Below are 25021 nucleotides of genomic sequence, written 5' to 3'. Positions count from 1 at the left end.
TGTTCTTGGTGCGGGCGAGCTTCTTCGCGACCTCCCTGGTGGTGAATGGTCTGGCCAGCTCGTCCACTTCCTCCTCTGTCGGATCATCGTGTGCCAGTGCGCAACCTGCAGGCGTGGGACCCACTTCGTAGCCATGGTCTGAGAATGTCTCTGTGAAGTGGTCCTGCAGGCGGGCTCCCGCAATCCGGCAATAGGGAGACTCTGTTTCCAGGATCTCCTGCATCGCCTTCTTGGGGTTGGCCCTGTACAATTTCTGGATCTTGGCGGCGGCCTCCCCGTCAAATGCAAATGCCGGCCGCCGCCTGCGCTGGCGGGCGGGGTTGCCGGGCCCTCTCCGGCCACCCCTCGCTCCTTCGCCACCCCCTGGAGCACGTGCCGCGCCCCCCTCTTCTTCTCGTACCTTGAGGGCGACGACAAACTCCGTGTACTCGTCGCAGACGTGCTCCAGGGATTCCCAGTCTTCCTCGGCTGCCGAGATCCGAGCCATCCACTCCAGCTGGACTTGGCTGGGCCGGACCTCGGGTTCGCCGTCTTCTCCTTCGTCTTCCGAGGCGGACTGGTGGTCTGCCGCCTCTGCTGGGCGTCCTCGGACCTGGTGGCGGTTCTCCCTGGGCTGCTGGCCGTGACGCGCCCGGGGGACCTCCTCTCGTACCTCCCGGGCATTCTGGGTGGGCAGCCCCACGCCAGGACCAGACAGCTCCCGCGCGGCCGGGGGAGGCCGCACCCTCCCCCCGACCACGCCCACAGTTGGCTCCACCGGCGCCGGCACCTCCGCCTGCACCGCCGCGTCGGCAGCCTCCTGCTCTGGGGCGACGTCATCCTCCGTCTGCGTCCCCATCTCACATCTTCCTGGCAGCTCCTCATCATGGTCTGGATCAGTTTGGGTTCCTCCCTCCGAGTGCAGGAGTGGGAACCTGATGAGGTGGGCTGGCACCACGTGCAACTCCGGTGCAGTCCGCTGCTCAGGTGTGCTTCCCCCAGGAGACATACTGGGGGCATCTCCGGTCTGCCAGTCCCTGGGTGGCAGACCCTCTCCTCTCTCCTCCTCTACTCCGATGCACTCCTGCTCCGGCGCCGGCGCTGGGACATCCTCCCGTTCGGTATAGGAGGGACGGCACGCCGGGCCTGGTGATGGCCTCGGGTGCAGCGGCAGCATTCTGGACAGAAGCTGGGCCGCCTCCTCCTCGTTGGTGGTCACCTGCGGGAGCGCAGGTGCCGGAGTCCCTTTGGGTGCCGGTGATCCAGGGAGGGGTGTCGTGCGGAGCGACAGTGACAGCTTCTTCCTGCGGCACAGAAACAAAGCCTCCCTCCCCGTTGCATCGTCGCGCGCCGGCGTGACGGGTCCAGGTGATGTCCGTCTCTTCTTCCTGGGGGGCAAAACAACACATGTCTCCTGGCCTTCCTCTCGTGCAGGCGGAGAGAGACGGTGGGAGGGACCAGGCACCGGAGACGGCAGCCGCGGCGGCAACGGCCGGGGCTGCGGATCATCAGCGTCTTCATCTGAGGAGCGCCGTGCCTCCCGCCGGGCCACACGAGCAGGTGGAGTCCGTGCTGGCGCGCCCAGGCCTGCCTCTCGCGCCTGGCGTGCCGCGAGTCTCCGCACCTCAGCTCTGTGGACGTTGGCAACGTGGTTCTGAGCCACCCTCAGCGGATATCCAGCGCCCGAAAATGCGGAAGCACAGAACCTGCAGCGGAACTCCACCGCAGTCACCTCTGGGTGGTGTCGCTTCATGTGCTTCCACATGTCCGACCATGCTGAATACCGCCCCCGGATCCTCAGCCCGAAGCCATGCGTCCCACAGAGGATGCACGTCAACTCGGCCGGTAGTGGCACCGGCACGCGCAGGCACCCCGGCTCACCCGGGTCACGCACCAAGGACACCATCTCCCGAACGGCAACCCTCTCATCCTCCTCCTCATCATCAGACGCGAGATCCGAGTCCGTACCATCCGCCTCCGGCAGCGCCGGCTCGATGCCCCGGCCCGGGTGCACCGTCTCAAAATGCAGCCTTGCTGCCCTCAGGGACCGGATCTCTTCGTGCGGCCTACAAATCTCACAGCGAAACCATAGCCCCGCAGAGTCATGCGCCCGGCGCACATGCGCCGCCAGATCAGCCAGTCGTCCGAAGACAGACCCGAACTGCTGAAGCCGCACACACGCAGGGCACTGGATCTCCTCTGGGGCCGGCAACGCCACGAAGCTGGGACGCACGGGCATCCTGAAAAACACTTACACTAACAAAAAGAGAACAACACAGCCGCACAGCAGCAAACAACTAGATCTGTAAAAGAACAATATATACAAACTCTTATAACAAGATAACACTAAGGGTATGTATAGAGTACCCTGAAAAATAAGGAAACAATAGACTCTGAAAATATAACAATTAACCACCTAACAATATATAGAACTCTACTAAAGTATAAACTCTGAAAGGTAAATAAAACTCTACTTAAAACTAATCAGGTACAGGCCACTAAAAAGAAAATATCACAAGTCACAATCGGTGGGGCTGCTACTTGGTAAACCAAGAAGCAACAGTCAAATCCGGGGGTGCAGCGGCAAGCCGAGTGCCGGGCTAAGAGTCAGGCACTCTTCTCCTGGGCAGCTGTAAACAGACAAGCGACGACCGCTTCTGGAGCAGTTCGCTGTCCTGAGAAGAACTACACAGGCGGCTCAAGACACTACAAGGTCACTGGTTGTGCCCTAGGTTTCTGGAACACTAGGGGGGTGTACAAATGTGTCAAGGGCTGGGCCTTACAACACAAGTACACTAGAGTGCTGGAAGGAGCAAAACACAACAACAGAACACTTACAAAAGTCGCAACACAAATACTAGCACAACACAGACAAGAGACAGTTACTCACTTACCGATCAGCACTACAAAGGAAACAAAATATACAAACAAATAAGACAGGTACAGGTGCTTGAAACTAATTAATTAAATAAATATGGTTGAGGTGATGCTATAAGAATGTAAATGGAATTAAGTTAAAAGATTCAACAGCAAGATTTGAGATGTATTGGTTAATTACTATGGATAAAAATGAAAAGGTAAATATATTAAATCTGCAAGAAAATTAAGGAATATTCAATTAATTAAATAAATATTATAATAATAATAGATAGATATATTCAATAAGTATTACTTTAATTACCAATTAATAGTTACTCTGAAAACAATATGGCGTATTTAATCAGCAAGGTAAATATAGAAATAAATAGTACTTTAATTTATTTTAGCTAATTCGAAAGAAAGCAATATGGCGGATTCAAGCACAAAAACAAGTCACTGAACAATTACAATAAACACAAGACAAACACAACACTCAACCCCTGGTGTGCATATCCATGGACACGAACAGGAAGTCACATGCGAAGCATCTGTGAAGAAGAAGGAAGTTGAAAAATGGCGACCGACCTCGCTAAATAACTCAACCACGAGGTCGCGAAAAACTGAATTTAAAGTTAAGCAGACAAAATACACTGAAACTATTAATGGGAAAAATTAAATCTCTGAATATGGAATTATTTACTGCCCCTAGTTATGAATTCAAATCAGAATTAAACACGATTACACTAGATATGCCTGGGCACAAGGCAATATAATTATCGCGAGCAAAGTGAATTTAAGCCAAAATAAATACAGAAATTACTTTAAATGTTGAACAATTGAATTATTAATATGGGAAAATTGAGAGACAGGCAAAAACTTAACAGAAACTATAGGATGCACACAGATTATTCACAAGGGACTGTCGGCCATTGAACACACACAGTCAGGAGACAGGACAAAAACAATTACACAGGCTCAAGAAAAACAAGATACACTTGGGAAGGGGTTCCAAAGGCCTTTAGGGGCGACGATCTTCGACTGTAGTTACGCGACTCGCCTTGAAGGTATTAGTTAAATTGAGGAAAAATTAAATGTGGTATTTGCCCGAGCTAAAAAATTCAAACACAAGGGCGAGACTGTGGGTAGAAGTTAAATGTTAAACAGCAAGATCAAGTACAGGTATTAATTAAATGTGGTTATTTAAATATAGGAACTGCAGTAAAAAGATTGACTCTAATTTAATATATATATGAAAAGCAACTAAATATTATTCGGAAAAATGTATTACTGAAAAAGAATTTAAATAAACAAAATTATTTTGGTGTGAACAGTAAAAGCTACGAGTCACGAATGCAAGTTACAGTCGGGAACCTGAAATGGGGCTTACATAACAAAACACTGAGTTGCAGGAATTACTAGGTGATAGTTTGGCACTTGGAAAATTAAAGGCGAGATAGGTAGTTACTTTACTTTAACAGGTACAAAAAGCTATGCAGATATTAACAAATTAAATGTAACAGTTAAACTTTAAATGTTTGCAATAAAAGATGGCCGCGATTAACGAATTTAATTCAAATAAACAAACAACAAATGGCCAGACAAATAGAAATTCAAATAATTAATGCAAGATGGCCGAAAGCTTGCAGAAAGAAAACAAGTAAATAAACAAGATGGCCACAAGAACTTACTTAAAAACAAAACACAAGTGCCAGACTACCACCTACCTTATCTCCATGTAGTTCCCCATGTCCTCCCTAGGCGCAGCAGCAGTCGATCCATCCTCGGAACTGCTGGAAGTATGGTCGTTTCGTGCCGGAGTGAATACAGCACGAACACCTCTGCGACGATCTTTTCTTGAGCACAGTTATTTAACTAATCACTTCTCGGGGCTAGATCATTAAGCTGATAAGAACAGATACTACACTTTGATCTTAGCCAAAAGGCCGAGAAGCGATAACAATCCTAATGAACCAGGAGCTATATGGGCTCCCTATTACTAAATCAAATGCTATAACAAGGTCTACTGACTTCCATAAACGACTGTACACTTTCGACGAGCCGTCATACTCTACACCACACATGCACAAGCATGGTCTGTACATTGATAATATCTTCAATACAGTGACACGAGGTATTACAATCCAAATGAATCACTATTCACCAGCAATAAACAAAAAACTTGGTATATCCATAACAACGCTCTTACAATTACCGTACTTTCCACTTGCTGCAGCACAAGCTGGTCCCTTAGATTAACTGCAGTTTCAATAAGGCAAGAATGATTCTCATGGGAGAGTTGACTTTATACATTACATTTTAATTGTCAATATAATTTTATCTAAACAGATATTTAACGTTGCCTAAGCAATGTGCCCCCATGCTGGCATGCACTAGGCAGTGGCCAGCAGGGTCAATCGCACTCCCCGGACCAGGTCCGGGGGCAATCCGTCACAAAAAATGCTGCCAAGACAAAGTGTAGAAGAATCGCAGATACTACACTTCGATCTTAGCCAAAAGGCCGAGAAGCGATACTACACTCTGATCTTAGCCGAAAGGCCGAGAAACATCCCTTAAAATACACATCAAAATTAATATTGCACATTGTAAAACTCCATTAACCAAACACATGTAGTTCAACAGATAAAAAAAAGTCAATACAATTCATACAAATATTAACATGAGTAATGAATAACAATAATAGTAATAAAAGGTTTCACAACAAGCCTTAACCACACACTTACATAAACTCACGCATCGACATGACAAAATACATTTTCAATACATCATCATTATTATCATTTAACACTGCCTAATTGTTAATTATATTGAATTTTTTCTCACACAGCTAAATTTATTAAACATTCACAACAAGCACTACATTGTATGATAAAATAAAATAATTAATTCCTATTATTCTGCACACAAAATTGCTAAGTTCCTACATGTTCTCGCATTCCAAGTTCGTCCCTTGGGCATCCTTGTAGTTCCTGTTCGGCCGCCCCTGGCAGCACCTACTGGATCAGCTTTCTCTTCCTCTTCATTTGTTGAATGTACACACGACTTTTCTGTATTGTCTCTGCACTTGGGCACATTACATTACAACAATCAATTTTTCACTATCATCCATTCTTACAAGTTGGTAACAATGTTTATTACATTTAAAACAAACTTAAAGTTTATTACATTTTGTGGTGGGCCGATCCCGGTGGTACTGCAATACCGGGCCAACCCGCGGCGGAGGTGGGGCAAGCCCCTAGCACTCCGCCCTGTTCCAAAAATCAGTTTAATATTCTGGTCCTGCGATGCAGGACGTATCAGATATTAAGCTGATAAGAACAGATTTGAAAGCTATTTATTAGCAATATCTCAAAACCCTTTACAATATTAAAAACACATATTAGGAAATGGAAAAAGGGGCACCTAGCGCCCGGAAAACCAAAGATTATGGGAGAATTAAAGTGAAACTAATCCCACCGTGCCCCTGGGGCCGGTTCCCTCCCTCAAAGGCGGGAGGTAAGAAGTTACGTTAAAAGGGGAACTAGTCCCCGCAAGTCACTAACTAGACTAAAAGAAAGAAGTTACGTTAAAACAGAACTAGTCTGTTGCAAGAAAAGAAAACAAAAACCCTCTTAAGATATAAAATATTCACGAACAAGGAGCCTAGCTCCCCGCGGTCCTTAAATAATTAAACACACATATGCACTTTTACCACAACTAAATTTACTCCGGGGAGTAGCCCCTCCTGAAGTTACTTAAGATATTTTAGTTTAATGGGCAGGCTGCCTGCCCCAAAGAAACCCAGCTATGGCTGCCCCCCACCCTCTACATCACAGTGCCTCCATACTGCTCTCCTAACAAGCTATTAGGGCATGCACACTTGGCCGGCCTCAGAGAGACCAACCAAACATGGACACCAGAAGGTATTGAAGTCCCTACAAGCCACGACGCGGTGCCGCCCCAGCCAGGGTACGGCCCTATACGCCGTGGCCCCCCCGCCCCCACCGCATCACTCCGAGGAATGACACGATGAGGGCGGGAGCCTAATGGTTAACCTGACTGTAATTAGGTTCTGAATGCTGGCCTACAGTTTGTGCACAATCCCTGTTGTGTGCAAGACCAGGCCTGGGCAGGGGTGTATTTCCCACTCCTCTTTAAGATTTATGATAGTTAGGGGAGTGAATTTAAACATTAATGTAGAAGTGCCAGTTGTTGTGGCCATGCATTATTACAAAGAACAAGCACCAGATAAATTGAAAGTAAAAAGGGTGGCAGCCTTAGGGGCACTAAAGGCCTGCTCATGACAGACCCTTACCACCCAGTCACCTCAGGTCAGTCCCGCACACACACTTGGGGGCCTTCCTACCACAGATGCTAGATGTTAAATTGGCATAGTAGCCAATGCAAGGATAAATCTTGTAAACAAGCATTCAGTTATTGCTGTTGAGAAGTAGAAGTTAAGGTTGAGAACAGACTTTGGCACTGGCCTTCAACTTTGCAAATCTAAGCATGCCTTAAATACTTCATGTTACACTTGGGAAAGGAAATGAATGAAGATACACAGCAGAGAAATAAAAATTATACAGAGGGTCTAACCCTCACAAACTTAAATAATGATCAAACCTGTAAGAGAAAAGAGAAACATACATAGCACTGAAAAAGAAAATTAATGAAAAATAAAAAAATAAAAAAATTAAATTTTTGCTAGAAGAGCTCGCACGAAGCGTTATACAAGGTGTCTAACACCTGCAAACTTAAGATATTTCAAGTAATGATGTTATATGTGGAGTGAAGCTCTGGGCTGAAAACTTTTAAATATTAGACATTGTGCAGAGTATTGATGGAAAACAAGGTGTCTAACACCTGCAAACCTTAAGTAACATCATTGTAGAATACATAAGTTTTAATAAACTACACAAGGTGTCTAACACCCACAAACTTAAAATATCTCAGATGGAGGGGGCAAGCTGTTCAGAAGTAACAAATAATAACAATTTAAAAGAAATGATTGTTTTAGACTATTTAGATAGTATTGTTTACCAGGGAAAATTAGATTGCAGTTTCTTGAAAGGGGTTGTTTTAGGTTGAATGTTGTTTTTATTATTGGGGAGAGGAGAAAGTCATTAGTTTTGAAAGTGATGCTACGATGGGTGGTTTAGGTGAATTTTACTGTATTGTGTGTTAGGTAGGATGTTCAAATGTAATTAGTTGTGTGGTAGTGTTTACTATTTGTTACAAGTGTTTGGGATATTATTTGGCATTTGATTTAGTAAGTCAGAGGTTAAAAGTGTGCTATTTTACTAGTGGTTTTTGTATATGGGATTAGAAGAAGTTTGAAATTATTGAACTGAGGGGTGATTTATTTAGGTGTCTGGTGATGCTGTTGTTTTATATTTGTGTTTTATGGCAGTGTTAAGCAGGTGCACTAGGTCAGGGGGGAATTATTGTAATTAAATGCATATGGCTCTATTTTAATTGTGATTTAGGTGTTGAGTTGTGGTGAGGTGGCTGCTAATGATGCATGACTATTTTAGAAGCAGAGGCAGATTGAAGTGTGTTGAGAGGGGGAGATTCAGGTTAATTGTTATTATTGGGGATGGGAGAAAATAAATCATTAAACTGGGGAGTGATGTTACGACGGGTGGGTTTAGGTGAGTTTAACAATATTGAGAGTAAGGCGGGTCATACATGTGTAATTAGTTTTGTGGTGATGTTTACTAAGAGTTACAAGTGCTTGGGTTATTGTGTGGCATTTTAATTAATAAGTTAGAGGTTGAAAGTGTGCTATTTTGACTAGTGGTTTGTATATATGGTATTAGAAGAAGTTTGTTATTATTAAACCGAGGAGTGATTTATTTTAGGTGTCTGTTGTTGCTGTTATATTAATTGTACGTTATTGTGCTGGAGACAAAAATGTTAGGAAAGTTTACAATGTCAGGGGGAATTATAGTTAGTGACCGCATGTGGCTCTATGGGGAGTGCATTATATTAGGTGACTGGTGTTTTATTTCTTTTTTATGGCAGTGGCTGCATATGTGCTATTAAGTTTACAAATTCATAGGGAAATTATTGTTATTAAACGTGTGTGGCTCTATTTTAATTGTGAGTTAGGTGTGGTGTTGTGCTGGGGTGGCTATTAATGGTGCATGACTATTGTGGAAGCAGGAACAGTGGCAAATTTAACTGTGGTGTAAAATAGGTAGATATTATTATTGCGTGGTGGAGATTGCAAGTGTGAACAATGATGGCATTCAGGCATGATTGATACTTCCTGGTAGGGTGGGGGGCAAAAGCGTCCTCGTCAACTAAATCTAGGGGTCCAACCACAACATTATCGGTCCAACACTTAGACGTCCGCACACAAACACACATTGGCACACGACAGGGCCCGGACAGGCACCCTGCTCCCACGCTGATCCCGCGGCGGAGTGCTGGGGCACTCGGGCCTCTGCTTCAGTTTTCTGCAGAGGGGCTCACAAGTCCCCCCTTCCACCGGTGATCCAACGGTGGGAGGCTGGTGCCTCCATGGCCATCTACTTCTGTGTTCAGCGGGGAGGGCACCTGCGTCCCTCCCCTTCCACCGGTGGTCCAACGGTGGAGCGCTGGTGCGCTCCGGCAGCACTTCTGTTTTCGTCGGGGGGGCTCTCAGGTCCCCCCCTTCCACCGGTGGTCCAACGGTGGGGGGCTGGTGCCCCCAGCGGTGCGGCGCCGAGTGGCCGATTGTTGGGGCACGAACCACGGTGTTGCGGGCACCGCGGCTCCAGCGCCCGGGGCCCACATCATGGTTGTGGTCCTGGTCTGCCCCTTGGTCGACGACCACCTTGTCCTCTCCCACGGCCACGACCCCGGACTGCGGGGGCCTGGTCTGGGACTGGTTGCGGGTTGGCAGGCGGCGCCTCCACCTGGTACTGACGGTGGCCCGTGACGTGCTCGGTGTAGATGTCACGGGACCACCTGATGACGTCAGACACCATGAGGTGCCGCATCTTCCGTGCGTACCTCCAGCGGACACGTAACTGCTGGAGGACGTAGTCGTTGCACGGGTCCCAGGATCCGAGGGACCCGACAACGAGGGCCTCGTTGAAAACTGTGTAGCCCTGCGCAGTCAGTGTGTCTGCCAACCCCTGGTATTTCGTCGTCTTTGTGGTCCGCACGAGATCCAAAGCCTGGCTCCGGTTCTCGAACGGGACCGCGACATCCACTATGGAGATCTTCTTCCTGGGCTCGTCCACGACCACCAGGTCAGGACGGAGCAAGGACCCGGTGTGGGGCACGGCACGGTTCACCCGCACCTCCACGCCCGGGTCCCTCGGGATGGCAGCGGCCAGCCTGTGCAGCACCGAGTTGTGGCGGTGCTGCCAGGCGGCGGAGTGGCGGCCGCAGTGGTTGAGGACGTGCGGCAGCGTCTCGTTGGGGTGAAGACACCGCCGGCACATCTTGTTCCTCGCTGGTCCTCGCAGAGCTCCATTCAGGGGCACCACGTTGAGACGTGCCCTGTGAATGAAGCGCCATTCTGCGAAGCGAGTAAACTTGCCATCCCGGAGGAAGTGGGAGCTGGCGGGGTTCCGGGAGACCGGTTCCATGGCCTTCCCCTGATCTGGAAGGGCCACGAGTCTCCTTCTGTACTCCTGGCGCCGGGCCGTGGCCAGACGCCGGTAGACTTGGGAGCGTGCCCCGGGACCGACCAGGATGCGGCCCGCGGCACTTTCAGGTGCGGGGATTTCCATCTGGACCTCCTGGAGCTCCTCACTCCAGCGCCATTTCGTTCCTGTGCTCTTCTTGAGGCGCCTTCCTGCACTTCGTGTGAAGGTCCAGTGGTTCCCCAGGGCGCCACCATCACGGTTGAACTCGCCCTCGGTCTCCCCGTTGAGGAACCCCACCATGTCATCTTTCGAAATTTCCTGCTTGCCCAGCTTCTGCTTTGTTGTCTGGAACAAGCTGGCCCACGCCAAGTCTTTTACGTCAGGGTCCTTGCACGTCAGGAGCCTGTAGCCATGCGTGACCGTGGCCAAGTCACACATGTCTGCGAGTGGGAGGAGACCAGCTCCCCCCTCATGCGTTGGGGCGTGGACGATGAGCGGAGTGGCACGCAAGGGGAGGTGCATCCACTCCTTGCAGTACTTCTTCATCTTCTTGTCGAACCGCGTCACCACAGCTTTCCTGACGCGGCCTCCCCTCAAGATGAATTGCAGCCTCGACTGGAGGAATGTCGAGACTGCGTTGATCTTCTGCCAGGGGGCGAGGAGACTGGCGTGGATCTTGTCGAGATCTGCCCCCATGGCTTCCACTTCTTGCTCGGGCGACTGGGCATTCCGGTAACCTGTCGAAACACCCAGGTGACGATACGTGTCGCCCTCAGCGAGTGCGGCGATCGGGACCCCGGCAACCTGCATCACGGTGGGTTGCACCCCAGGTTGCGCTCCAGGCTGGCGCATCACCCGGCGACCGGTCCTGCAGTCTATGTGAAGTGATGCGCATTTTCTGGGCTTGAAGCGCAAGCCGGCCCAGTTACCGGCCTCGTTGACCCCATCCAGCAGGGTCTGCAGGCTCTCGGGGTCCCGCCCGATGAGGACGATGTCATCTGCGTAGGCGAGGATGGCGTGGTGGTGCTCGAGGACAGAGTAGCCCAACTCTTCCTCCCTTCTGGCGGCCGTCCTCAGCACTGCCTCCATGCTGAGGTTGAAGAGAATGGGGCTGAGGGGACAGCCCTGACGGACGCCAGCACGGATCGGGATCTCCTCCGTGAAGCCATCCTCGGAACGGACCCGTGTCGTCCCGCCGTGGTACAGGTCCGCGATGAGGGCACGCAGCGTCTCGGGTACCCTCATCTCTGTGAGCGAGTGCTGGATGTACGCGTGCGGGATGGACCCGAACGCGTTGGCGAGATCCAGCCAGGCGATGGCGACCTCGCGTTTCTTCGCCCTGCAGTCATCCAGGATGGACTGCAGGACAAAGTTGTGCTCCAAGCAGCCCTCGTACTCCATGAAGCCCTTCTGCTGCTTGGAGATGCGCCCCGTCCGGGCAGCCCACGCGCCCAGGCGGGCAGCGACCACCGACAGGAACAGCTTGGAAATGGTGGTGCTGAGCGCAATCGGACGCCAGTTGTCTGGGACGTCCTTGTCGCCATCCTTGTAGATGAGGACCGTGTTGGACCTCTTCCACGATCCGGGGACACGATTGTGGGCGTGCACTGCGGTGTAGAGGGCCGCAAGCACGTGGCAACCTGGGTCAGCCCTCTTCAACAAATTGTACCTGATGCCATCCTGCCCAGGTGCCGTGTTCTTGGTGCGGGCGAGCTTCTTCGCGACCTCCCTGGTGGTGAATGGTCTGGCCAGCTCGTCCACTTCCTCCTCTGTCGGATCATCGTGTGCCAGTGCGCAACCTGCAGGCGTGGGACCCACTTCGTAGCCATGGTCTGAGAATGTCTCTGTGAAGTGGTCCTGCAGGCGGGCTCCCGCAATCCGGCAATAGGGAGACTCTGTTTCCAGGATCTCCTGCATCGCCTTCTTGGGGTTGGCCCTGTACAATTTCTGGATCTTGGCGGCGGCCTCCCCGTCAAATGCAAATGCCGGCCGCCGCCTGCGCTGGCGGGCGGGGTTGCCGGGCCCTCTCCGGCCACCCCTCGCTCCTTCGCCACCCCCTGGAGCACGTGCCGCGCCCCCCTCTTCTTCTCGTACCTTGAGGGCGACGACAAACTCCGTGTACTCGTCGCAGACGTGCTCCAGGGATTCCCAGTCTTCCTCGGCTGCCGAGATCCGAGCCATCCACTCCAGCTGGACTTGGCTGGGCCGGACCTCGGGTTCGCCGTCTTCTCCTTCGTCTTCCGAGGCGGACTGGTGGTCTGCCGCCTCTGCTGGGCGTCCTCGGACCTGGTGGCGGTTCTCCCTGGGCTGCTGGCCGTGACGCGCCCGGGGGACCTCCTCTCGTACCTCCCGGGCATTCTGGGTGGGCAGCCCCACGCCAGGACCAGACAGCTCCCGCGCGGACCGGGGGAGGCCGCACCCTCCCCCCGACCACGCCCACAGTTGGCTCCACCGGCGCCGGCACCTCCGCCTGCACCGCCGCGTCGGCAGCCTCCTGCTCTGGGGCGACGTCATCCTCCGTCTGCGTCCCCATCTCACATCTTCCTGGCAGCTCCTCATCATGGTCTGGATCAGTTTGGGTTCCTCCCTCCGAGTGCAGGAGTGGGAACCTGATGAGGTGGGCTGGCACCACGTGCAACTCCGGTGCAGTCCGCTGCTCAGGTGTGCTTCCCCCAGGAGACATACTGGGGGCATCTCCGGTCTGCCAGTCCCTGGGTGGCAGACCCTCTCCTCTCTCCTCCTCTACTCCGATGCACTCCTGCTCCGGCGCCGGCGCTGGGACATCCTCCCGTTCGGTATAGGAGGGACGGCACGCCGGGCCTGGTGATGGCCTCGGGTGCAGCGGCAGCATTCTGGACAGAAGCTGGGCCGCCTCCTCCTCGTTGGTGGTCACCTGCGGGAGCGCAGGTGCCGGAGTCCCTTTGGGTGCCGGTGATCCAGGGAGGGGTGTCGTGCGGAGCGACAGTGACAGCTTCTTCCTGCGGCACAGAAACAAAGCCTCCCTCCCCGTTGCATCGTCGCGCGCCGGCGTGACGGGTCCAGGTGATGTCCGTCTCTTCTTCCTGGGGGGCAAAACAACACATGTCTCCTGGCCTTCCTCTCGTGCAGGCGGAGAGAGACGGTGGGAGGGACCAGGCACCGGAGACGGCAGCCGCGGCGGCAACGGCCGGGGCTGCGGATCATCAGCGTCTTCATCTGAGGAGCGCCGTGCCTCCCGCCGGGCCACACGAGCAGGTGGAGTCCGTGCTGGCGCGCCCAGGCCTGCCTCTCGCGCCTGGCGTGCCGCGAGTCTCCGCACCTCAGCTCTGTGGACGTTGGCAACGTGGTTCTGAGCCACCCTCAGCGGATATCCAGCGCCCGAAAATGCGGAAGCACAGAACCTGCAGCGGAACTCCACCGCAGTCACCTCTGGGTGGTGTCGCTTCATGTGCTTCCACATGTCCGACCATGCTGAATACCGCCCCCGGATCCTCAGCCCGAAGCCATGCGTCCCACAGAGGATGCACGTCAACTCGGCCGGTAGTGGCACCGGCACGCGCAGGCACCCCGGCTCACCCGGGTCACGCACCAAGGACACCATCTCCCGAACGGCAACCCTCTCATCCTCCTCCTCATCATCAGACGCGAGATCCGAGTCCGTACCATCCGCCTCCGGCAGCGCCGGCTCGATGCCCCGGCCCGGGTGCACCGTCTCAAAATGCAGCCTTGCTGCCCTCAGGGACCGGATCTCTTCGTGCGGCCTACAAATCTCACAGCGAAACCATAGCCCCGCAGAGTCATGCGCCCGGCGCACATGCGCCGCCAGATCAGCCAGTCGTCCGAAGACAGACCCGAACTGCTGAAGCCGCACACACGCAGGGCACTGGATCTCCTCTGGGGCCGGCAACGCCACGAAGCTGGGACGCACGGGCATCCTGAAAAACACTTACACTAACAAAAAGAGAACAACACAGCCGCACAGCAGCAAACAACTAGATCTGTAAAAGAACAATATATACAAACTCTTATAACAAGATAACACTAAGGGTATGTATAGAGTACCCTGAAAAATAAGGAAACAATAGACTCTGAAAATATAACAATTAACCACCTAACAATATATAGAACTCTACTAAAGTATAAACTCTGAAAGGTAAATAAAACTCTACTTAAAACTAATCAGGTACAGGCCACTAAAAAGAAAATATCACAAGTCACAATCGGTGGGGCTGCTACTTGGTAAACCAAGAAGCAACAGTCAAATCCGGGGGTGCAGCGGCAAGCCGAGTGCCGGGCTAAGAGTCAGGCACTCTTCTCCTGGGCAGCTGTAAACAGACAAGCGACGACCGCTTCTGGAGCAGTTCGCTGTCCTGAGAAGAACTACACAGGCGGCTCAAGACACTACAAGGTCACTGGTTGTGCCCTAGGTTTCTGGAACACTAGGGGGGTGTACAAATGTGTCAAGGGCTGGGCCTTACAACACAAGTACACTAGAGTGCTGGAAGGAGCAAAACACAACAACAGAACACTTACAAAAGTCGCAACACAAATACTAGCACAACACAGACAAGAGACAGTTACTCACTTACCGATCAGCACTACAAAGGAAACAAAATATACAAACAAATAAGACAGGTACAGGTGCTTGAAACTAATTAATTAAATAAATATGGTTGAGGTGATGCTATAAGAATGTAAATGGAATTAAGTTAAAAGATTCAACAGCAAGATTTGAGATGTATTGGTTAATTACTATGGATAAAAATGAAAAGGTAAATATATTAAATCTGCAAGAAAATTAAGGAATATTCAATTAATTAAATAAATATTATAATAATAATAGATAGATATATTCAATAAGTATTACTTTAATTACCAATTAATAGTTACTCTGAAAACAATATGGCGTATTTAATCAGCAAGGTAAATATAGAAATAAATAGTACTTTAATTTATTTTAGCTAATTCGAAAGAAAGCAATATGGCGGATTCAAGCACAAAAACAAGTCACTGAACAATTACAATAAACACAAGACAAACACAACACTCAACCCCTGGTGTGCATATCCATGGACACGAACAGGAAGTCACATGCGAAGCATCTGTGAAGAAGAAGGAAGTTGAAAAATGGCGACCGACCTCGCTAAATAACTCAACCACGAGGTCGCGAAAAACTGAATTTAAAGTTAAGCAGACAAAATACACTGAAACTATTAATGGGAAAAATTAAATCTCTGAATATGGAATTATTTACTGCCCCTAGTTATGAATTCAAATCAGAATTAAACACGATTACACTAGATATGCCTGGGCACAAGGCAATATAATTATCGCGAGCAAAGTGAATTTAAGCCAAAATAAATACAGAAATTACTTTAAATGTTGAACAATTGAATTATTAATATGGGAAAATTGAGAGACAGGCAAAAACTTAACAGAAACTATAGGATGCACACAGATTATTCACAAGGGACTGTCGGCCATTGAACACACACAGTCAGGAGACAGGACAAAAACAATTACACAGGCTCAAGAAAAACAAGATACACTTGGGAAGGGGTTCCAAAGGCCTTTAGGGGCGACGATCTTCGACTGTAGTTACGCGACTCGCCTTGAAGGTATTAGTTAAATTGAGGAAAAATTAAATGTGGTATTTGCCCGAGCTAAAAAATTCAAACACAAGGGCGAGACTGTGGGTAGAAGTTAAATGTTAAACAGCAAGATCAAGTACAGGTATTAATTAAATGTGGTTATTTAAATATAGGAACTGCAGTAAAAAGATTGACTCTAATTTAATATATATATGAAAAGCAACTAAATATTATTCGGAAAAATGTATTACTGAAAAAGAATTTAAATAAACAAAATTATTTTGGGTGAACAGTAAAAGCTACGAGTCACGAATGCAAGTTACAGTCGGGAACCTGAAATGGGGCTTACATAACAAAACACTGAGTTGCAGGAATTACTAGGTGATAGTTTGGCACTTGGAAAATTAAAGGCGAGATAGGTAGTTACTTTACTTTAACAGGTACAAAAAGCTATGCAGATATTAACAAATTAAATGTAACACAGTTAAACTTTAAATGTTTGCAATAAAAGATGGCCGCGATTAACGAATTTAATTCAAATAAACAAACAACAAATGGCCAGACAAATAGAAATTCAAATAATTAATGCAAGATGGCCGAAAGCTTGCAGAAAGAAAACAAGTAAATAAACAAGATGGCCACAAGAACTTACTTAAAAACAAAACACAAGTGCCAGACTACCACCTACCTTATCTCCATGTAGTTCCCCATGTCCTCCCTAGGCGCAGCAGCAGTCGATCCATCCTCGGAACTGCTGGAAGTATGGTCGTTTCGTGCCGGAGTGAATACAGCACGAACACCTCTGCGACGATCTTTTCTTGAGCACAGTTATTTAACTAATCACTTCTCGGGGCTAGATCATTAAGCTGATAAGAACAGATACTACACTTTGATCTTAGCCAAAAGGCCGAGAAGCGATAACAATCCTAATGAACCAGGAGCTATATGGGCTCCCTATTACTAAATCAAATGCTATAACAAGGTCTACTGACTTCCATAAACGACTGTACACTTTCGACGAGCCGTCATACTCTACACCACACATGCACAAGCATGGTCTGTACATTGATAATATCTTCAATACAGTGACACGAGGTATTACAATCCAAATGAATCACTATTCACCAGCAATAAACAAAAAACTTGGTATATCCATAACAACGCTCTTACAATTACCGTACTTTCCACTTGCTGCAGCACAAGCTGGTCCCTTAGATTAACTGCAGTTTCAATAAGGCAAGAATGATTCTCATGGGAGAGTTGACTTTATACATTACATTTTAATTGTCAATATAATTTTATCTAAACAGATATTTAACGTTGCCTAAGCAATGTGCCCCCATGCTGGCATGCACTAGGCAGTGGCCAGCAGGGTCAATCGCACTCCCCGGACCAGGTCCGGGGGCAATCCGTCACAAAAAATGCTGCCAAGACAAAGTGTAGAAGAATCGCAGATACTACACTTCGATCTTAGCCAAAAGGCCGAGAAGCGATACTACACTCTGATCTTAGCCGAAAGGCCGAGAAACATCCCTTAAAATACACATCAAAATTAATATTGCACATTGTAAAACTCCATTAACCAAACACATGTAGTTCAACAGATAAAAAAAAGTCAATACAATTCATACAAATATTAACATGAGTAATGAATAACAATAATAGTAATAAAAGGTTTCACAACAAGCCTTAACCACACACTTACATAAACTCACGCATCGACATGACAAAATACATTTTCAATACATCATCATTATTATCATTTAACACTGCCTAATTGTTAATTATATTGAATTTTTTCTCACACAGCTAAATTTATTAAACATTCACAACAAGCACTACATTGTATGATAAAATAAAATAATTAATTCCTATTATTCTGCACACAAAATTGCTAAGTTCCTACATGTTCTCGCATTCCAAGTTCGTCCCTTGGGCATCCTTGTAGTTCCTGTTCGGCCGCCCCTGGCAGCACCTACTGGATCAGCTTTCTCTTCCTCTTCATTTGTTGAATGTACACACGACTTTTCTGTATTGTCTCTGCACTTGGGCACATTACATTACAACAATCAATTTTTCACTATCATCCATTCTTACAAGTTGGTAACAATGTTTATTACATTTAAAACAAACTTAAAGTTTATTACATTTTGTGGTGGGCCGATCCCGGTGGTACTGCAATACCGGGCCAACCCGCGGCGGAGGTGGGGCAAGCCCCTTAGCACTCCGCCCTGTTCCAAAAATCAGTTTAATATTCTGGTCCTGCGATGCAGGACGTATCAGATATTAAGCTGATAAGAACAGATTTTTTAGGTTGCCTAAGCAATGTTCGCTGCTGGCATGCACTAGGCAGTGGCCAGCAGGAGACAATACAACTCCCCCGAACTGGTCGGGGGTGCAAACCTGCAAATCCGTCACAAAAAATGTTTGCTAAGGCAAAGTGTAGCAGAATCTCTCTCCCATATGACTGTGGGTGCCACCCCGGTCCCAACCTCCACCACTGAAGCCAAGCCACCGACGTACTCGGGGGGCCAGTGATTGTGAAGGCGGGACCAGGCCCTCCCACAACCATATGGTCGACAAATTCTGTGCATTCTGTTCCCCCAGCATAACAGTTGTCACACCATTAAGCTGATAAGAACAGATACTACACTTTGATCTTAGCCAAAAGGCCGAGAAGCGATAACAATCCTAATGAACCAGGAGCTATATGGGCTCCCTATTACTAATCAAATGCTATAACAAGGTCTACTGACTTCCATAAACGACTGTACACTTTCGACGAGCCGTCATACTCTACACCACACATGCACAAGCATGGTCTGTACATTGATAATATCTTCAATACAGTGACACGAGGTATTACAATCCAAATGAATCACTATTCACCAGCAATAAACAAAAAACTTGGTATATCCATAACAACGCTCTTACAATTACCGTACTTTCCACTTGCTGCAGCACAAGCTGGTCCCTTAGATTAACTGCAGTTTCAATAAGGCAAGAATGATTCTCATGGGAGAGTTGACTTTATACATTACATTTTAATTGTCAATATAATTTTATCTAAACAGATATTTAACGTTGCCTAAGCAATGTGCCCCCATGCTGGCATGCACTAGGCAGTGGCCAGCAGGGTCAATCGCACTCCCCGGACCAGGTCCGGGGGCAATCCGTCACAAAAAATGCTGCCAAGACAAAGTGTAGAAGAATCGCAGATACTACACTTCGATCTTAGCCAAAAGGCCGAGAAGCGATACTACACTCTGATCTTAGCCGAAAGGCCGAGAAACATCCCTTAAAATACACATCAAAATTAATATTGCACATTGTAAAACTCCATTAACCAAACACATGTAGTTCAACAGATAAAAAAAAGTCAATACAATTCATACAAATATTAACATGAGTAATGAATAACAATAATAGTAATAAAAGGTTTCACAACAAGCCTTAACCACACACTTACATAAACTCACGCATCGACATGACAAAATACATTTTCAATACATCATCATTATTATCATTTAACACTGCCTAATTGTTAATTATATTGAATTTTTTCTCACACAGCTAAATTTATTAAACATTCACAACAAGCACTACATTGTATGATAAAATAAAATAATTAATTCCTATTATTCTGCACACAAAATTGCTAAGTTCCTACATGTTCTCGCATTCCAAGTTCGTCCCTTGGGCATCCTTGTAGTTCCTGTTCGGCCGCCCCTGGCAGCACCTACTGGATCAGCTTTCTCTTCCTCTTCATTTGTTGAATGTACACACGACTTTTCTGTATTGTCTCTGCACTTGGGCACATTACATTACAACAATCAATTTTTCACTATCATCCATTCTTACAAGTTGGTAACAATGTTTATTACATTTAAAACAAACTTAAAGTTTATTACATTTTGTGGTGGGCCGATCCCGGTGGTACTGCAATACCGGGCCAACCCGCGGCGGAGGTGGGGCAAGCCCCTAGCACTCCGCCCTGTTCCAAAAATCAGTTTAATATTCTGGTCCTGCGATGCAGGACGTATCAGATATTAAGCTGATAAGAACAGATACTACACTTTGATCTTAGCCAAAAGGCCGAGAAGCGATAACAATCCTAATGAACCAGGAGCTATATGGGCTCCCTATTACTAAATCAAATGCTATAACAAGGTCTACTGACTTCCATAAACGACTGTACACTTTCGACGAGCCGTCATACTCTACACCACACATGCACAAGCATGGTCTGTACATTGATAATATCTTCAATACAGTGACACGAGGTATTACAATCCAAATGAATCACTATTCACCAGCAATAAACAAAAAACTTGGTATATCCATAACAACGCTCTTACAATTACCGTACTTTCCACTTGCTTGCAGCACAAGCTGGTCCCTTAGATTAACTGCAGTTTCAATAAGGCAAGAATGATTCTCATGGGAGAGTTGACTTTATACATTACATTTTAATTGTCAATATAATTTTATCTAAACAGATATTTAACGTTGCCTAAGCAATGTGCCCCCATGCTGGCATGCACTAGGCAGTGGCCAGCAGGGTCAATCGCACTCCCCGGACCAGGTCCGGGGGCAATCCGTCACAAAAAATGCTGCCAAGACAAAGTGTAGAAGAATCGCAGATACTACACTTCGATCTTAGCCAAAAGGCCGAGAAGCGATACTACACTCTGATCTTAGCCGAAAGGCCGAGAAACATCCCTTAAAATACACATCAAAATTAATATTGCACATTGTAAAACTCCATTAACCAAACACATGTAGTTCAACAGATAAAAAAAAAGTCAATACAATTCATACAAATATTAACATGAGTAATGAATAACAATAATAGTAATAAAAGGTTTCACAACAAGCCTTAACCACACACTTACATAAACTCACGCATCGACATGACAAAATACATTTTCAATACATCATCATTATTATCATTTAACACTGCCTAATTGTTAATTATATTGAATTTTTTCTCACACAGCTAAATTTATTAAACATTCACAACAAGCACTACATTGTATGATAAAATAAAATAATTAATTCCTATTATTCTGCACACAAAATTGCTAAGTTCCTACATGTTCTCGCATTCCAAGTTCGTCCCTTGGGCATCCTTGTAGTTCCTGTTCGGCCGCCCCTGGCAGCACCTACTGGATCAGCTTTCTCTTCCTCTTCATTTGTTGAATGTACACACGACTTTTCTGTATTGTCTCTGCACTTGGGCACATTACATTACAACAATCAATTTTTCACTATCATCCATTCTTACAAGTTGGTAACAATGTTTATTACATTTAAAACAAACTTAAAGTTTATTACATTTTGTGGTGGGCCGATCCCGGTGGTACTGCAATACCGGGCCAACCCGCGGCGGAGGTGGGGCAAGCCCCTAGCACTCCGCCCTGTTCCAAAAATCAGTTAATATTCTGGTCCTGCGATGCAGGACGTATCAGATATTAAGCTGATAAGAACAGATTTTTTAGGTTGCCTAAGCAATGTTCGCTGCTGGCATGCACTAGGCAGTGGCCAGCAGGAGACAATACAACTCCCCCGAACTGGTCGGGGGTGCAAACCTGCAAATCCGTCACAAAAAATGTTTGCTAAGGCAAAGTGTAGCAGAATCTCTCTCCCATATGACTGTGGGTGCCACCCCGGTCCCAACCTCCACCACTGAAGCCAAGCCACCGACGTACTCGGGGGGCCAGTGATTGTGAAGGCGGGACCAGGCCCTCCCACAACCATATGGTCGACAAATTCTGTGCATTCTGTTCCCCCAGCATAACAGTTGTCACACCATTAAGCTGATAAGAACAGATTTGAAAGCTATTTATTAGCAATATCTCAAAACCCTTTACAATATTAAAAACACATATTAGGAAATGGAAAAAGGGGCACCTAGCGCCCGGAAAACCAAAGATTATGGGAGAATTAAAGTGAAACTAATCCCACCGTGCCCCTGGGGCCGGTTCCCTCCCTCAAAGGCGGGAGGTAAGAAGTTACGTTAAAAGGGGAACTAGTCCCCGCAAGTCACTAACTAGACTAAAAGAAAGAAGTTACGTTAAAACAGAACTAGTCTGTTGCAAGAAAAGAAAACAAAAACCCTCTTAAGATATAAAATATTCACGAACAAGGAGCCTAGCTCCCCGCGGTCCTTAAATAATTAAACACACATATGCACTTTTACCACAACTAAATTTACTCCGGGGAGTAGCCCCTCCTGAAGTTACTTAAGATATTTTAGTTTAATGGGCAGGCTGCCTGCCCCAAAGAAACCCAGCTATGGCTGCCCCCCACCCTCTACATCACAGTGCCTCCATACTGCTCTCCTAACAAGCTATTAGGGCATGCACACTTGGCCGGCCTCAGAGAGACCAACCAAACATGGACACCAGAAGGTATTGAAGTCCCTACAAGCCACGACGCGGTGCCGCCCCAGCCAGGGTACGGCCCTATACGCCGTGGCCCCCCCGCCCCCACCGCATCACTCCGAGGAATGACACGATGAGGGCGGGAGCCTAATGGTTAACCTGACTGTAATTAGGTTCTGAATGCTGGCCTACAGTTTGTGCACAATCCCTGTTGTGTGCAAGACCAGGCCTGGGCAGGGGTGTATTTCCCACTCCTCTTTAAGATTTATGATAGTTAGGGGAGTGAATTTAAACATTAATGTAGAAGTGCCAGTTGTTGTGGCCATGCATTATTACAAAGAACAAGCACCAGATAAATTGAAAGTAAAAAGGGTGGCAGCCTTAGGGGCACTAAAGGCCTGCTCATGACAGACCCTTACCACCCAGTCACCTCAGGTCAGTCCCGCACACACACTTGGGGGCCTTCCTACCACAGATTGCTAGATGTTAAATTGGCATAGTAGCCAATGCAAGGATAATCTTGTAAACAAGCATTCAGTTATTGCTGTTGAGAAGTAGAAGTTAAGGTTGAGACAGGACTTTGGCACTGGCCTTCAACTTTGCAAATCTAAGCATGCCTTAAATACTTCATGTTACACTTGGGAAAGGAAATGAATGAAGATACACAGCAGAGAAATAAAAATTATACAGAGGGTCTAACCCTCACAAACTTAAATAATGATCAAACCTGTAAGAGAAAAGAGAAACATACATAGCACTGAAAAAGAAAATTAATGAAAAATAAAAAAATAAAAAAATTAAATTTTTGCTAGAAGAGCTCGCACGAAGCGTTATACAAGGTGTCTAACACCTGCAAACTTAAGATATTTCAAGTAATGATGTTATATGTGGAGTGAAGCTCTGGGCTGAAAACTTTTAAATATTAGACATTGTGCAGAGTATTGATGGAAAACAAGGTGTCTAACACCTGCAAACCTTAAGTAACATCATTGTAGAATACATAAGTTTTAATAAACTACACAAGGTGTCTAACACCCACAAACTTAAAATATCTCAGATGGAGGGGGCAAGCTGTTCAGAAGTAACAAATAATAACAATTTAAAAGAAATGATTGTTTTAGACTATTTAGATAGTATTGTTTACCAGGGAAAATTAGATTGCAGTTTCTTGAAAGGGGTTGTTTTAGGTTGAATGTTGTTTTTATTATTGGGGAGAGGAGAAAGTCATTAGTTTTGAAAGTGATGCTACGATGGGTGGTTTAGGTGAATTTTACTGTATTGTGTGTTAGGTAGGATGTTTCAAATGTAATTAGTTGTGTGGTAGTGTTTACTATTTGTTACAAGTGTTTGGGATATTATTTGGCATTTGATTTAGTAAGTCAGAGGTTAAAAGTGTGCTATTTTACTAGTGGTTTTTGTATATGGGATTAGAAGAAGTTTGAAATTATTGAACTGAGGGGTGATTTATTTAGGTGTCTGGTGATGCTGTTGTTTTATATTGTGTTTTATGGCAGTGTTAAGCAGGTGCACTAGGTCAGGGGGGAATTATTGTAATTAAATGCATATGGCTCTATTTTAATTGTGATTTAGGTGTTGAGTTGTGGTGAGGTGGCTGCTAATGATGCATGACTATTTTAGAAGCAGAGGCAGATTGAAGTGTGTTGAGAGGGGGAGATTCAGGTTAATTGTTATTATTGGGGATGGGAGAAAATAAATCATTAAACTGGGGAGTGATGTTACGACGGGTGGGTTTAGGTGAGTTTAACAATATTGAGAGTAAGGCGGGTCATACATGTGTAATTAGTTTTGTGGTGATGTTTACTAAGAGTTACAAGTGCTTGGGTTATTGTGTGGCATTTTAATTAATAAGTTAGAGGTTGAAAGTGTGCTATTTTGACTAGTGGTTTGTATATATGGTATTAGAAGAAGTTTGTTATTATTAAACCGAGGAGTGATTTATTTTAGGTGTCTGTTGTTGCTGTTATATTAATTGTACGTTATTGTGCTGGAGACAAAAATGTTAGGAAAGTTTACAATGTCAGGGGGAATTATAGTTAGTGACCGCATGTGGCTCTATGGGGAGTGCATTATATTAGGTGACTGGTGTTTTATTTCTTTTTTATGGCAGTGGCTGCATATGTGCTATTAAGTTTACAAATTCATAGGGAAATTATTGTTATTAAACGTGTGTGGCTCTATTTTAATTGTGAGTTAGGTGTGGTGTTGTGCTGGGGTGGCTATTAATGGTGCATGACTATTGTGGAAGCAGGAACAGTGGCAAATTTAACTGTGGTGTAAAATAGGTAGATATTATTATTGCGTGGTGGAGATTGCAAGTGTGAACAATGATGGCATTCAGGCATGATTGATACTTCCTGGTAGGGTGGGGGGCAAAAGCGTCCTCGTCAACTAAATCTAGGGGTCCAACCACAACATTATCGGTCCAACACTTAGACGTCCGCACACAAACACACATTGGCACACGACAGGGCCCGGACAGGCACCCTGCTCCCACGCTGATCCCGCGGCGGAGTGCTGGGGCACTCGGGCCTCTGCTTCAGTTTTCTGCAGAGGGGCTCACAAGTCCCCCCTTCCACCGGTGATCCAACGGTGGGAGGCTGGTGCCTCCATGGCCATCTACTTCTGT

The 25021-nt window shown here is 46.9% G+C and overlaps 3 non-coding genes and 8 pseudogenes across 3 annotated transcripts; all 11 read right to left on the bottom strand.

Annotated features, from left to right (window-relative positions):
• Positions 1 to 4602: 4602 nt before the first annotated feature.
• Positions 4603 to 4793, bottom strand: LOC134545147 (U2 spliceosomal RNA). The gene has a single exon (XR_010078300.1). It is a non-coding gene; the product is annotated as a U2 spliceosomal RNA (small nuclear RNA).
• Positions 4794 to 5203: 410 nt separating this feature from the next.
• On the bottom strand, positions 5204 to 5368 carry LOC134545151 (U2 spliceosomal RNA; annotated as a pseudogene).
• Positions 5369 to 6024: 656 nt separating this feature from the next.
• On the bottom strand, positions 6025 to 6203 carry LOC134545152 (U2 spliceosomal RNA; annotated as a pseudogene).
• A 10513-nt stretch (positions 6204 to 16716) lies between these two features.
• LOC134545146 (U2 spliceosomal RNA) lies at positions 16717 to 16907 on the bottom strand. Its single transcript, XR_010078299.1, has one exon. It is a non-coding gene; the product is annotated as a U2 spliceosomal RNA (small nuclear RNA).
• Positions 16908 to 17317: 410 nt separating this feature from the next.
• LOC134545150 (U2 spliceosomal RNA) lies at positions 17318 to 17482 on the bottom strand (annotated as a pseudogene).
• Positions 17483 to 18138: 656 nt separating this feature from the next.
• LOC134545153 (U2 spliceosomal RNA) lies at positions 18139 to 18315 on the bottom strand (annotated as a pseudogene).
• Positions 18316 to 18456: 141 nt separating this feature from the next.
• On the bottom strand, positions 18457 to 18672 carry LOC134545155 (U2 spliceosomal RNA; annotated as a pseudogene).
• A 409-nt stretch (positions 18673 to 19081) lies between these two features.
• LOC134545149 (U2 spliceosomal RNA) lies at positions 19082 to 19246 on the bottom strand (annotated as a pseudogene).
• Positions 19247 to 19902: 656 nt separating this feature from the next.
• LOC134545145 (U2 spliceosomal RNA) lies at positions 19903 to 20095 on the bottom strand. Its single transcript, XR_010078298.1, has one exon. It is a non-coding gene; the product is annotated as a U2 spliceosomal RNA (small nuclear RNA).
• A 411-nt stretch (positions 20096 to 20506) lies between these two features.
• LOC134545148 (U2 spliceosomal RNA) lies at positions 20507 to 20671 on the bottom strand (annotated as a pseudogene).
• A 657-nt stretch (positions 20672 to 21328) lies between these two features.
• On the bottom strand, positions 21329 to 21503 carry LOC134545154 (U2 spliceosomal RNA; annotated as a pseudogene).
• Positions 21504 to 25021: the final 3518 nt, after the last annotated feature.

Source organism: Bacillus rossius, unplaced genomic scaffold (genome assembly GCF_032445375.1).
Source record: "Bacillus rossius redtenbacheri isolate Brsri unplaced genomic scaffold, Brsri_v3 Brsri_v3_scf603, whole genome shotgun sequence".
Taxonomy (NCBI): Eukaryota; Metazoa; Arthropoda; class Insecta; order Phasmatodea; family Bacillidae; genus Bacillus; species Bacillus rossius.
The sequence above is the reverse complement of the archived record's forward strand: the minus strand, read 5'-3'. Positions and strand labels throughout refer to the sequence as shown.